Consider the following 15502-nt stretch of genomic DNA (forward strand, 5'->3'; position numbering starts at 1 on the left):
AGCCACTGCTTTTTTTTTTTTGCCTTGACCCCTCTCTGCCCTGTTGCCTGACTCTGCTTCTCCTACTGGTCTGGATGAATGTGTCTATTTTAACTCCTTGGTTTGTGGACTTCCATACAGTTCAGTTTTCTGTTTGTACTGGTGGTTTTTTTTTTCTAAATTTTTGTTGTCCTTATTTTGGTTGTGCGAGGAGGCACAGTGTATCTACCTGTGACTCCATCTTGGCCGGGAGTCTTGGAAATATATTTTGAGTGAATTTCTTCCTTTTAGCATCTAGTAGTCTGAGAGACAGATGGAGAAAGAAATCACTTTATTACTGTGGTATTATAGAATAGAGGCTAATTATGAGTGTTCTCTGGAGCCACTTGCAGTTGTGTGACCTTAGTTATGTTACTTAATCTATGGAAGTCAGTTTCCTTGTGAAAAATTAGGAATATTATAATAGTATATTAAAATAGGGATATTAAAATGTAAGGATTGAATGAGATGATTTATGTATTTGCCATATGTTAGGTGATATTATTTGGCTACTAAGGAACGTGGAATGTGTCTCATGTCCCTGTTAGGGGCAATAGGGTTTAAGTAGGGGGACAACATAGTTGGGTTCACATTTGGAATTATGTAAATCACTGTGTCTGCAGTAGGCCATTGGATTTGAGGAGACAGATTAAAAAGGAGGCTGGCCTTGACAGGTGTGGCTCAGTGGGTTGGGCGTCATCCTGTAAAGCGAAATGTTGCTGTGTTCGATTCCTGGTCAGGGCACATGCTTGGTTTGTGGGTTTGGTCCCTGATTGGGACACAGAGGCAACCAATTGAGGGTGCAGAGGCAACAGATCAATATTTCTCACACTGATGTTACTCTCCTCTTTCTCCCTCCCCCCTAAAAATAAATAAATAAATAAGATATTTTTTTAAAAAGGAGGCTGTAGTGATAGACCTGTTGAAAGATGGTTACCTGATTGTTGTATTTAGGATAGAATGTTGGGAGAAAGTTAAATAATATGTTAGTGTTATAAAGGTAAGACGTGGTGATTGATTTATTGAAGACAGCAAAGGAGCCAGGGATGATATTTCAACTTTTGGCTTTAGTGATTGAGTAGATGGTGATATTTATAACTGAGGAAGAACATTTTAGAAGGGATAGAGAAATTAAGTTCAGTTTTGTTTATGCATGAGATGAATATGTGATATCTAGGTGGACATATTTAGGAAAGAGTTTGATTTATGTTTCAGGTAGATAGAGGATTCATGGCTGGAGACATCTACAGTAAATAAACATTGTATTTAATTGTATTTTACACAGTGCCATTCAATAATGTTAACTGTCATTACCATCATCATCATCCTCATTATATAGGTGGTATTAAAGCAACCAACAGAGAGCCTTTCTAGAGAAAGGGTATAAAGTGAAAGATGAAGTGGGCTGGAAGATAGAACATGTAATACATGGAAGAACATGCAATACATGGAAGAATTTTGGAAGGAGATGGACAGGAAATAATGAGCTTGTAGCAGAAGAACTAAGACAATGAAGTATAGTGAGTTTGTATGACACAGTGTTTAATAGTATCAGATGTAACAGATGTCTAATGATACAAGGCCTACAAGAGTCCAGTGGAAATAAATTAACAAACAAGAACTGGTGAGGAAATGGAGAAAAAGGAACTCTCTTTCACTGTTGGTGAAATTGCAAATTGGTTGTAGACACTATGGAAGACAGTATTGAGGTTCCTCAAAATAATAAAAAATAGAGCTACCTTATGACCAAGCAATTCCACTTCCGTGTATATATCCAAAGAAACCCAAAACACTTATTTGAAAAGATGTGTGCGTCCATATATTTACTGCAGTGTTATTTAGAATAGCCAAGAGATGGAAGCAGCCCAAGTGTCCAACAGTAGATAAATGGGTAGAGAAGATGTGATTACATATATATACAGTGGAATATTACTTGGCCACAAAAAAGAATGAAAACTTAATCATTTGCGACAGCCTGGATGGACCTGGAGGTTATTATGCTAAGTGAAAAAAGTCATTCAGAGAAAGACAAATACCATATTATTTCTCTTATATGTGGAATCTAATGAACAAAATAAATGAACCAACAAAAGAAAAACACTCATAGATACAGAGAATAAACTGAGAGTTGCCATATGGAAAGGGTATTGGGGATTAGGTAAAAAAGGTGAAGGGATGGAGAAGTACAAATTGATAGTTAAAAAATAGTCACAGGGATGTAGAGTACAGCATAGGGAATATAGTCAGTAATACTGTAATAACTCTATGGTGCCAGGCGTGTACTAGAATTAGGGAGATCACTAATTAAATTATATAATTGTCTAACCACTGTGCTCTACACCTGAAACTAATGGAAAATAATGCTGAATGTCAACTGCAATTGAAAATAAAATAAGTTCGGACTTACAGCCAAGATGGAGGCAAAGGTGGAAACATTGTGCCTCCTTACACAACCAAATTTAAAGGCAACAAAGATTTAGAAACAAAAATGCAGTGGATGAAGCCAGGAATCAAGTCAATGATGTGGAATATAAGGAAGCAAAAAATAACCAATCAGAGCAAGAAGACAAAAAAAGAATACAAAAAGTGAGGATAGGACTTCCGCCAAGATGGAGGTATAGGTGGATGTGCCGTGCCTTCTCACACAACCAAGTTTAGGGACAACTAAATATTAGCATCAGAAAACACAACCAGAACACGGAAAATTGAACTTTTCGGAAGTCCGTTAACAACAAATTCTTCAGCCCGACCGGTAAGGGGCGAAACCGGTGTCTTGTGAGGGGTTGCACAGGAGGACTCCCGTCGGACGGACCCAGGCGCGGAATCCAGACGCGCAAATCCAGACGCACGGGTTCCAAACCCTGGATTGGACCTAGCGAGCGACTGAGCAACCCACCGGGAAACCCATAGAGATGAAAAGGAAACTGGGACTCAAATCAATGGAGTGGATCAGAAGAAAGCAAATAATGGCCAAACAGAAAAGAGTCAAGGAGCAAGAATTCAAAGAAATGAGGAGAGACTTAGGAACCTCCAGGACATCTTTAAACGCTCCAATATCCGAATTATAGAGGTACCAGAAGGGGGGAAAGACACAACCACCAGTGGAAAAATTATTTGAACAAATAATAAAAGAAAATTTCCCCAATCTGGCAAAGGAAATAGACTTCCAAGAAATCCAAGAAGCTCAGAGAGTACCAAAAAAGTTGGACTCAAGAAGAAACACACCAAGGCATATCATAATTACATTAGCCAAAATTAAAATGAAGGAGAGAATCCTAGAAGCAGCAAGAGCTAAGGGGACAATCACCTACAAAGGAGTCCCCATCAGACTGTCAGCAGATTTCTCAAAAGAGACCTTACAGGCAAGAAGGGGCTGGAAAGAAATATTCCAAGTCATGAAATCTAAAGACCTACAACCAAGATTGCTCTATCCAGCAAAACTTTCATTTAGAATGGAAGGACAGATAAGGTGCTTCTCAGATAAGATCAAATTCAAGGAGTTCATCATCACCAAGCCCTTATTATATGAAATGTTAAAGGGACTTATCTAAGAAAAAGAAGTTAAAGAAACATGAACAGTGAAAAAACAACAAGCTCACAGTTATTAACAACCACACCTAAAACGAAAGCAAACTAAAAGAACAGCTAGATCAGGAGTGGAAACATAGTAATGAAGATCTCAAGGAGGGTTAGCAACAGGGGGAGTGGGAGGAGGAGATGGGGGGAGAAGGTACAGAAAATAAGTAGCAAAGAAAGTAGATAGAAAATAGATGGGGGGGGGGGGCAAGAATAGCATGGGAAATATAGAACCTAAAGGACTTGAGACACATGGACATAAACTAAAGGGGGGTAATGGTGGGGATGAGGGGCAGGGTGGAGGGGAATGAAGGGGGGAATAGAACAACTGTAACAGCATAATCAATTTTAAAAAATAAATTAAAAAAAAAACAAAAACAAAAACAAAAACAAAAAAAGTGAGGATAGCATAAGCAGCCTCTGAGACAATTTTAAGAGGTCCAACATTCACATCATGGGGGTATAAGAAGGAGAAGATAAAGAGCAGAAATTGGAAATCTATTTGAAAAAATAATGAAAGAAAACTTCCCTGATTTGGTGAAGGAAACAGATGGAAATAGACATGCAAGTCCAGGAAGCACAGAGTGTCCCAAACAAGATGTATGCAAATAGGTCCACTCTAAGATACATTATAATTAAAATGCTAAAGGTCTCAATAAAGAGAGAATCTTAAAAGCAGCAAGAGAAGAAAATGTTAGTTACCTATAGGGGAGTTCCCATAAGAGTGTCAGCTGATTTCTCAAAAGAAATCAGTCTAGAAAAGTTTGGCAAGAAATATTCAAAGTCGTGAAAAGCAGGGTCCTACAGCCAAGATTGCTCTGCCCAGCAAAGCTGTCGTTTAGAATGGAAGGGCAGATAAAGTGCTTCTAGGATAAAAAGAAAACTAAAGGAGTTCATCTTCATGAAACCATTATTATATGAAATGTGAAATATAATAATGAAATATAATAATGGGACTTTTTTAAGAAAAAGAAGATCAAAGCCATGAATTGTAAAGTGGCAAAAAATACATATGTATCAACAATTGAATCTTAAAAACATACCAAGCAAACAAGAAGAGAGACAGAGTCATGGATACTGAGAACATTTTGATGGTTGCCAGATGGGGTAGGGGGTGTTGGGGAATAGGTGAAGAGGTGAGGGAATTAAGAAATACAAATAGATAGGTACAGAATAATCATGGGGATGTAAAGTAAGTATATGAAATGTAGTAGCCAAAGAACTTACATGCATGACCCATGGACATGAACATGGTGGGAGAATTGCCTGAGGGAGTTGGGGGTACTGGGTTGAGGAGGGCAAAGACAGAAAAATTAGAACAAGTAATAGCACAATCAATAAAATACAATTAAAAATATAATTAATAGCCCTGGCTGGTGTAGCTCAGAGGATGGAGCACAGGCTTGTGAACCAAAGGGTCGCTGGTTGGATTCCTAGTCAGGGCACTTGCCTGAGTTGTGGCTCAGGTCCTCAGTTTGGGGCACGTGAGAGGCAACTAAACATTGATGTTTCTCTCCCTCTATTTCTTCTTCCTTTCCCCTCTCTCTAAAAATAAATAAGTAAAATTTTTAAGAAAAATACTTTAAAATGATTAAAAAATAAATTAATAAATAAAAAATTAAAAAAGGAAATAAATGGTAGGTGTTATATTAAGTGGGCCAATTCTCTTGATATTGTCAAAGAGGAAAGCAGTGACATATCACACTTCACACATTTTTAAAAATTCCTGTAGTGAAAATATGTGGCTAGTCATTTGGAGTAATTATCAACTTAAAAAAAATAAAAGCATAAGGAAACAAAAGTTAGAATACAAAGAATATAATTTTTGTAGATATAAATCCAGTTTAATTTTTTCCCCTTCAGCTTTCTCTAATTAAGTTTTAATCCTCATCTAGTTTACTAATGAAAATTTAAAATATTACTTTCATAATCCGTGTACTTTTGCTCTTATTTTCTTTCTAATCTTGTGGTTTGCTCTTAATCTGTTTCTTTATAAACCTCTTAAATTTCAGCTTTAGTAGAAAACATTGTTACGGTGATTAACATTTTGGCCTCCCTTTTCTTCCTCCCAAGAATGTTTTAATCAGCCTTTAGTTTTCAACTGCAAGAGCCAATCAAATATATTTAAACTCGTACTACCATGCATGCACTGTTGATTGATTCTACCAATTCTATAAAATTTTGCAGGATACTGTTTGGATTCTTTGGATTATGTGGTAATATTTGTAGATTTTTAGGAATTTTACTTGTTATGTCTCTGGAGGCAATCTTAGTTGCAGGCATTTATGAAATTTATTTTCACCCTGTTGTGTAGCAAGTTCTGGTTTGGCATTAACTACTTGTGTGACTTTGGACCTTGAGAGCTTGTTTGGAGGTTCTAGCAGGGGAGTGCAGCTACTTGTATGCCCTTGACTGAAGACTGGTCCCTCCTCTATTTGGAAAGGTTGTCCTCTTCCACTGAGCACACAGCTTCGGGAGGGACAGACATGGATCGGAGAGGGAGGAAGGGGTGACAGGTCAGCCGAATCAACCTGGTGACCAGTGGGGTGACAGATGTCACAGCCAGATTGCTGTCACTTCCTATATGTGTGACTTTGGGTAGGCAGTGGTTCCCAATCTTTTTGGGCACCAGGGACCAGTTTTGTGGAAGACAGTTTTTCCACGCACCAGGGCAATGGGATGGTTTTTGGATGATTCAAATGCATTACTTTTATTATATACTTTATTTCTATTATTATTACATTATAATATATAATGAAATAATTATACAAGTCACCATAATGCAGAATCAGTGGGAGCCCTGAGTTTGTTTTCCCACAACTAGATGGTCCCATGTGGGGGTGATGAGAGAAGTGACACCTGAAGTGTGTTGCTTGTGTCCCATCTACTCCGTAACCTCATTTTGGTGCTGTCACTGCAGAAAAACCCTGCTTTAAAGATTGGATGTTGGAAATAGCCACAGACTTTTCAGTGCTTTTGTGGCAATCTCCAGATATTTCACCTTGACTTTAGTCCAGGACGTATGGGGATTTGAAGTTGTCTCAAACATATGTTTAAGGCCACTGTCATTTGTGATTTCAAGCAGTTGGTCCTCTTCTAGCACAAAGTCAGTTCACCTGGCTTATTCACAGGTGGGTCTCAGATCCATTCCTTCCCAGTTCGGGGGTCTTTGTGGTTGGGGAGTCATGCTCAGACTCTTGAAAGCTGAGATAGTTGCTCACACACCAGCTGGGGGAAAGAAGGCCCAGTTCAGTCTCTTTTAAAAAATCTCTGCTAATGTTTGAAACATGTCAGATATCCCAGTGTTCACTCATCGCCCCCATAATTCCAGTTTGGCTTTGAATGTAGCCACTTGAACATCTATCTGTGAACTTGAACACAGTTGTCCTTCTCCCTTGAAGTGACAGACTGAGTTTGTTGAGCAGGTTAAATGTCACACAAATAAGCAAATTTTGTGACCCACTCTTTGTCACTGAAATGTGCTACCAGTGGTGACTGTTTTTCTAAAAGAAATGTGTGGAGCAGCTCTCTTATCCCAAAAACTAGCCAGTGATCTGCCTTTGGAATGCCATCTCATCTCTGTGTGTAGGAGAAGATGTGCGTGCTCTGCGTGCATCTCGGCACAGAGCTGTACCTGAACCAACAGCTGTCAGTTAAAGGCATGGACTTTAATGTGGTTGATAATTTTAATCACATCCTGTAACATGTTGTTAAGTTCAGGTGACATTTTTCAGCTAGCCTGCACAGTGCATAGACTCACATTCAGAAGCCAGCTCTTTGACCCGAGTAGTGAAACCAGAAAGTGGTCCAGTCATGGCACCCATCCATCCATGCGTACACTGACACGAAATGACCAATTCAGTTTTCCTGATTTGTAAGCACTCAAGACTTGAATAGTTCTGCAGCTGTGGTGTTGGTTGGCAACAAGTGCACAACACATATCCTCATGCACATCCTTCTGAAAATACATCGCACAAAAACAAGCATTGTTGCCTCGTTGTCAACATCGGTAGACTGGTCAACCTGGATTGTGCACCACGGTGATTTACTAATCTCTAACAGTTGTGCCTTGTTATCCTTTGCTATTTCATCAGTTCATCTAGTTATGGTGTTGGCCAAAAGAGGAACACTTGACACCTTTTGAACTGCAGCTTCTCCTAAGAGTTCATGACAAATATACGTAGCAGCAGTAGTAAAGTACTCCTCACCAGTAGTAAAGGCCTTCTTAGCTCTAGCAATGCGGTTAATAAGTAAGAATGATGCTCTTAGCGCAGACACATTTGATGAAGTGATGGACTTCATATAATTGCTTCCTTCTTTGTGTTCACATTTTTTTTCCTTTGAAAAACTCCAAAGGCTTGTCTTTTAATGCAGGGTGCTTGACAAAGCAATTTTGAAGGTTTCATGGCTTCATTGGATAGCTGATTGCCACATATTGTACAAAGTGGACTTGGAGAATGTGAATCACCTGTTGCAGCGAACCTGTAATTTAAGTAGGACTGTGGGTATTTTCTTTTAAGTGCAGCTTGCTTTTTGTTTGCAGTTTTAGAGTCTTCCTCTGTCTCATCATTGGGTCTTTCCCCCTTTTTAAGGAAGCCCTCTAGCAATGTTTGCTTTTTACTCATTTTGGCTAGGGTTAGCATGTGTGCTTACCAAAACTGTGATTGAGACAAGTGTGTAGTGCAGGAAAGAGACACAGACAGAAGTGGTAAATGAAATAATGGGCAGGCCATGTGCAGACTAAAATAAGTATCTGATTCTGTCTTAAAGCCTGCCACTAGATGCAGCTGTACAATTGAAGTACATCAACTCACTTGCCACTATAAAGCCTGCCACCAGATGCAGCTTGTCACTTGCCACTCACTGATAGGGTTGCCACAAGCAGTTGATTTATTGTGGTCTCTGTGCAGTCAAACCTCTCTGCTAATGATGATCTGTATTTGCAGCCGCTCCCCAGCACTAGCGTCACCGCCTCAGCTCCACCTCAGATCACCAGGCATTAGATCCTCATAAGGAGAAGCACACAATCTAGATCCCTCACATGTGCAATTCACAGTAGGGTTCATGCTCCTGTGAGAAACTAATGCCGCTGCTGATCTGACAGGAGGAAGAGCTCAGGTGGTAGTGCCAGCAGTGGGGAGCAGCTGTAAATACGGATGAAGCTTAGTGGCCTTGCTGCTGCTTACCTCCTGCCGTGTGGGCACGTTCCTAGCACACCAGGGACCTATAGCATCTGGTGGCCCCTGGGGGTTGGGGACTGCTGGGGTAGGGCTGGTTCTGGAGGTCACCATCTCTTCAAGGATCTTCAGCCTGAAATTCTGTTAACGCTGATTTTCAGGGAGAAACACATTTAAATAAATAATGTTTGTTTCCATCTCTTATAAAAGGCCCAAACTTTATTTTATTATACTACTACTGTTCTTGCGTATCATAACAGTTACGTATAATATATGAATATATTTTATTTATATGTTCTAATAGTAAGTGATTAACCTAAATAACAGTAGCATTTTCGCATTGCCCATAGTGGGATTGCCATTACTGGATTTCATACTTTTTGCTTTAAGCGTGTCGTCCATCAACAGCTCAGACAGGATTGGGGAAAGTAGTCTTCTTTGTCCTCTCCTACTTCCTCCTCTCCTCTCTACTACTCTCTCTCCCCCTCCCTCTCTCTTCTCTCCTCTTCTTCCTATTTGACTTGTCACCTGTTTCTATCAATGTTTATTTAATAACATTTAAATTAAAAATTTTAAGTTTTTATACAAGAGAAGATTTGAACTAATCTTTGAAGACTTTCATGTTCATTGGTTGAAAAGTTTAAGTGAAAACTATATCCAGATGAATATCATAATCACATTCTAAAGAATTACATGTTTGTTTTTATATATTCATCCTAATTTCAAAAATAATATGCTTATTATTTACAGTTTTAAAAACTACAAAGAAGAAAATAAAAATCCTGTAATGTTATATGTAATATTTTTACATATATATTTCCAGTTCTTTCTAGGAGTATACTGGGATTTTTTTTAAACTTAATGTTGAACCATTTCCCCATAGTTTTACTATAATTTATGGATGCAGTCTGCTACTTTTTGTGTAGTGTGATTGTTTACAATTAAAAAATATTTTTAAAATTTATTTTTAGAGAGAGGAAGGGAGTGAGAAAAAGAGGGAGAGAAACATCAATTTGTGGTTGCCTTTTGTGCACCCCCTACTGGGGACCTGACTTGGCTGTAACCCAGGCATGTGCCCTGACTGCGAATCGAGCCATCGACCCTTTGGTTTGCAGGCCGGTCTTCAATCCACTGAGCCACACCAGCCAGGGCTGATTGTTTTTTTTTTTTTTTTTTTAATTTATTTTTTTAAATTGATTATGCTGTTACAGTTGTTCTATTCCCCCCTTCATTCCCCTCCACCCTGCCCCCCCATCCCCACCATTACCCCCCTTTAGTTTATGTCCATGTGTCTCAAGTCCTTTAGGTTCTATATTTCCCATGCTATTCTTAACCCCCCCCATCTATTTTCTATCTACTGTCTATGCTACTTATTTTCTGTACCTTCTCCCCCCATCTCCTCCTCCCACTCCCCTGTTGCTAACCCTCCTTGAGATCTTCATTAGGGCTGATTGTTTAAAATTTTAATTTTCAATAAATAATGCTCTTGTTGACATTCTTGTATAAACTCTCTGGTTTCCTTAATGAAAATTTATAGTCATGCAATTGTTTCCAAATATGAAAACACTTTAAATTAACCTTCTCCCCCAAGCCCTCTATTTTGAACTAATTGTTCATTTAAGAGGTGGAAGCATTCAAAGAAAGTGGGGGAAGGACGAGTATTTATTGTGTGTTAAATAATGTGCTGCACACTTCCATGTATTATCTCATCTGATCCACATAGCAACACTGTGACATAGGTAGTTTGTCTTCCTTAGAGAAATTAAATGGCTTGTCCACTTCAAAAAGTGAATTAATGGCAGAATCCAGACAATAACACAGGTCTCAGACTTTCAATCTTACAGTCTTTCACTCACTGAAGTTTTCTTTGTGGTGGTTAGCTGCAGGATAAGAAGGCCTTTCCTGGTGCTTTCTACTGCCTCCTCATCTTCTGATGACTGTAGTGTGTGTGTTTTCCCTCTGGTAAATTCAGTCAGAAAGAAGTTTGAGAACTAACTCTATACCTTTTTGCTGTCTCTCTTCTTTTAGGGACTGTGTTCACGTTTGAATCTAAGAAGTGGATATAAAAGCAGAACATCTGTCTAATCATGTCTTTGGGAAACAAAACCCAGCTTAAAAATAGGATGTGCTTCGTTTCCATTTGAGAAAGACATGGTAGACAACTGAAGTATAGCTCTCTGCTTTCTACTAAGTTGAATTTTCTTTTTGAAGTTTATTAACATAAAACATGGAATGTTCACAAAATAAGTTAAATGCAATAAAGAGATTCAAACTGCTCTGTATCTTCCGTTCTGCAAACAGCAGTTAAGGTTGGCAGAAGAGGACATACTAAATGAAAATGAAAACTATGTATAATTACAAACTGCACATTTAAACATTTAATTATATGTTTCAGTGAAAAATATCTCCATTTCATTGGTAAGGATTATGGTTCTGATGGTATATTTACTTTACATTTATAATTATAATTTATGGTTTGTTTACTTTAAAATGAACTTTAAGCAGTTTGTTATGGTTTAGAACATAATCATTACAATTATAGGTGTGTACTATTTTTGTACATTTAAAAAAATGTAAAGTTTTTATTCCCTTACAAATAACCATCTATAAATATGGAGTTTGATTGTAGTTTATGAGTTTTGGAAAGGTATTTGCCTGGAGGAACAAATCGCCTCTGTAATAGTGTCTTTTTTTCTAATTTGCTAACTAAATCAGTGCTTCATTTTAAAAATTAAAATGTTATTCTTTTAGGCAGCAAGATAGCTAATTGACAACTATAGGTTATTATAGTGGCATTTCATATAGTAGGCATTTATAAGGGGAGTTATATGAAAAATACAGATCTTGCTGGAAGTTTATGAATAAATATACACATAGATTAGTACATCCGTATATTTATAGACATAAATAAATAAATAAATAAATAAACAAACATCCACATAGGCATGTGTCAGGAATTTGGCCTTGCCCAATGAGAGGTCTGGTTTTACCCTTGGCTTCTGGGAGGTAATCTGTATTATACATGTAGAAGTGTCTTTTTGTTTAGGACAGGGATCGGCCACACCCAATAATGTGACCAATTATGTGATTTAGGGTAAGGCTCTGGGTCATACGGTATCAGTTGACCTGGGGACCTATTAAACCACTTAAGCAGTCAATTGATTAACCATTTTTGTGTAAGGAAGCTTCAATGAAGAAAGAATAACTCTGGGCACTGAAGGTCTGTGAGCTTGCCTGACTGGCCGTATTCAACCATATTAGTTAGTATCACCTGTGTGTCATGTTGATGCCAAGGGAGAATGCATCCTGGAAGCTTTGCATTTGGAATTGTCCCCCACACTGCCCTGTATGTCTCTTCCATTGGCTGATTTTGATTTGTATCCTTTTCTTGTAATCTGTAACCGTGTAATCTGTATGATAGCTTTCAGTGAGTTCTGGGAGCCCTTCCAGTGAATTATTGAACCCGTGGGTGGTTTGGGGCACCCTGTGAACTTGCAGGTGATGTCACAAGTGAGAACAGTCTTGAGTACTGTGTCCTCAAACCTTGTAGTTTTATGTGTAAGCTAGGTTTCTATGTGTGCAAGACTCAAGGTAGAGATAAGAAAGATAAAATTGAGAAAAATCTAATAAAGATGAAGAAGAATAAAGGTAATTGAAATCTGATAGAAGGCTACCTACCTGGTTTGGGGTGGGGAAAATCAGATCAGAGAAAGGAATACTATAGGAACAGTGATTTTGAGGTCTGTTTGAGACTGGAGAATTTACGTGCTTAGAGCATAGTTCAAAACTGATCTTGTAAACTCATTGTTGAGGACCTGGAGGTGTACTGTGTGAATTAGGATAGTAAAATCTTCCTTTTGGTAATTTGATCAAAGTCAGGCTATACTTGCCTGCTTCTTGCTGCTATGGACCATTTATTCAGGCCTCTTTTACTATTTCCTTCAAATTCTTATCCTGAAATTTTAAATGGGAAGGTTGTTTATGGGGAAGGAGAAATGAAGAGAGATGTTAACAGGGGAATAGAAAGTTAGGGAGCAGATAAAAGCTGTCCTTTTCTTGTCTGTCTTAGGAAGGAGTCTGACTACTTCCTCTTTTGTATGAACAGTATATATTGCACTTTTTTGTAACACTTATCACACTATGAACAGTTATTTTGTTCTCTTTGCATGCTGAATTGTGAGGTCTTTAAGCAAGATATGTTTGTTATTTCTTTGTTACTAGCCAGCTAGGGTAAGAAGGAAAGTAACTCTGAGTGAGTTCCTATTGTATATGTACCAAAGTCTTTGCTAAAATATATATAGATGTCTTAGATGTGGTTAGCAACAGGGGAGTGGGAGGAGAAGGGGGGAGAAGGTACAGAAAATAAGTAGCATAGACGGTAGGTAGAAAATAGATAGGGGAGGGCAAGAATAGTATGGGAAATATAGAATCTAAAGAACTTGTGATACATGGACATAAACTAAAGGGGGGGAATGGTAGGGGTGGGGGGTGCAGGGTGGAGGGGAATGAAGGGGGAACAGAACAGTGGTAATGGCATAATCGATAAAATAAAAATTAAAAAATATATATATAGATGTTGACAAATCCACTCATTTAAAACTTTTTAACTTACATAGAAATGTTTTGATAAAGAAGTACTTTCTCTGGGGAGGGATGGGTGAGTGGGCTGGGATGGGAGTAAAAGACAGAAAACTGTACTTGAACAACAATTAAAATAAAATAAAATTAAATTAAAAAGGAGTACTTTCTCATTCATTAAGTTAATGAGCTTTTATTGTAGTATTAAATAAAGCTGACAGGTCATTCTTTTAGTGGACTTTAACACAGTTGCTTGATAATTATCATCATCCATTTCTAAAAATGCATGAACGCACTCTTTTTTAACATTTGAAAATTTTATATTCTTTTTTCTGTTTAAATTTGTATTTCTGTTACACTTTTCCTCACCAGTCTTTGTCTTTAAGTAATGTATTTTATGCAGCAATTATATTTTACATGTACTATATTATGAAAGTAATATACTTTGTTTACTAAAGCCCTTCATGCATATTGATCACCCCACCATATGTCTCTTCCATAAAAATATGTATGTAAATTGAATTAAAAATATCTTCCAGTCATTAAATTATAATTAGCATATAGTTAGTAAAACAACATAAATATGTTAAAAATGTTGTTAAATAATTATGAAACAGAAGAAAATGAAGTTAAATGTATCTTGCGATGACATGGGTAAAACTAGTTTTTAACTGTTTTTAATTCATCTTTTTGTGGATAAATAATACACATTGCTGCAATAAGACGAGTTCTGCATCATCCTATTTCCCTTTTTTCTTTAGAGATGTAAGTGCTGAGAAAAAGTTCACATAATTAATTGGATGGTAATAGACAGATGGTTGTTTTAGATTTGTCACTCAATTATTTGAACTGCTCTGTCATCAAACAGTATTTTTATTTATCTCTCAGTGTTAATTTAATTAGGCGTCTCTTTAAGTTTGTTGGAAACGAAGAATTAGAAACCACCTGACCTGGTCATTTATTAGTTACTAGAGACATGAATTCCGGGAAGTAGACCAAAAAAGGCGTTATTAAGGCTTTTTAAATAACTAGTAATTATATCTATTAGTGTTTTTCTTATAGGTAGTATGTTTATCTTAACATTTCAGGAGATGATGGTAAAGGTAAAATGTTAATTTCAATATGACTTTCTGAAAAGGATTTTTTTTGATAAAATGTCTTTATCAAGTACCTTAAATGTCTTTTAGTCAAAGCCATTCATTTTAAGGCTTCCGCCATAGAACCTTAATGGCAAAACTGTTCTTCATTGTCAAACCAATCAGATTAATTTTCATGGTAGAAAAGGCCTGGCCTCATTTTTAATTCAAATAAATGGCTTTGGTTTGTGTTTCTGTGACAGCCATCTTTTGGTATTTAATCTTCAGTAGGTCAGTGGAAGGGCAAGGAGCCTTGTTTTAAGTTTGTTTACTGGAAGAAATAAGTTGATGCTGTCTTTATTTTTTCTTATTAGAAACTGACTTACCTTTGTTTCACAGGACTTTTTCTGAAAAGTAGTATGTTCTTTAATGGTGAACATGGGATGAAAGAGATAAACTTTCAAAATGAAGCCGCAGTCAACTTCTGCCCCATGGCCTTGTATGTCTGCAAATAGAACCCCCTATCACAGTTCCCTATTTATAATTTCTGGCTTCATTACTTATAGAAATAATGCATAGAACAGGAAGCCCTGTAGTCAGTTTGTGGTATTAAAGAAGGCTTTGCAGACAAAATATGAATCATTCCTTGTTTTGTACATCAGAGATTTTCATACACACTAGGTAGTGCGATACAATTTTATTCAGGATGGGTGGTAGATAACACCACTCTCTTTATAAAGCAGGTAAAGGCACTTGTGAACAGGGAGGCAAGAAAGGAAAACCTACATGGTTGCTCCACTTGGACCTCTGATCCATTGTCAGGTAGATTAGTTTTTGGAATGGGTTGAATCCAAGTGGAAATTGAAGATTTGGGAATTGCTGTCCATTTTTTAAAACCTATTTCAGCAATGTACTCCTTAGAAATTCTTTTAACTTCAGCAATAATTTGAAAGATCCCTGTTCTAAAATTTATAGCAACTGCTAATTTAGACAAGGAATGGACTTAAAAGAGGTGAAATAAGTGCCTATAGTCATTAGTTAGTAAATGGTCCATCCAGTCAGGAACTTCAAAGCTTA

The 15502-nt window shown here is 37.4% G+C and overlaps 1 protein-coding gene across 2 annotated transcripts in view; it reads left to right on the top strand.

Annotated features, from left to right (window-relative positions):
- The window catches only part of ADK (adenosine kinase), a 596970-nt gene that overhangs the window by 64313 nt on the left and 517155 nt on the right, over positions 1 to 15502 (top strand). The gene's annotated exons all lie outside the window — the stretch shown is intronic.

The sequence above is a fragment of the Artibeus jamaicensis genome, unplaced genomic scaffold (genome assembly GCF_021234435.1).
Source record: "Artibeus jamaicensis isolate MK-2021 breed Jamaican fruit bat unplaced genomic scaffold, CSHL_Jam_final contig_332, whole genome shotgun sequence".
NCBI lineage: Eukaryota > Metazoa > Chordata > Mammalia > Chiroptera > Phyllostomidae > Artibeus > Artibeus jamaicensis.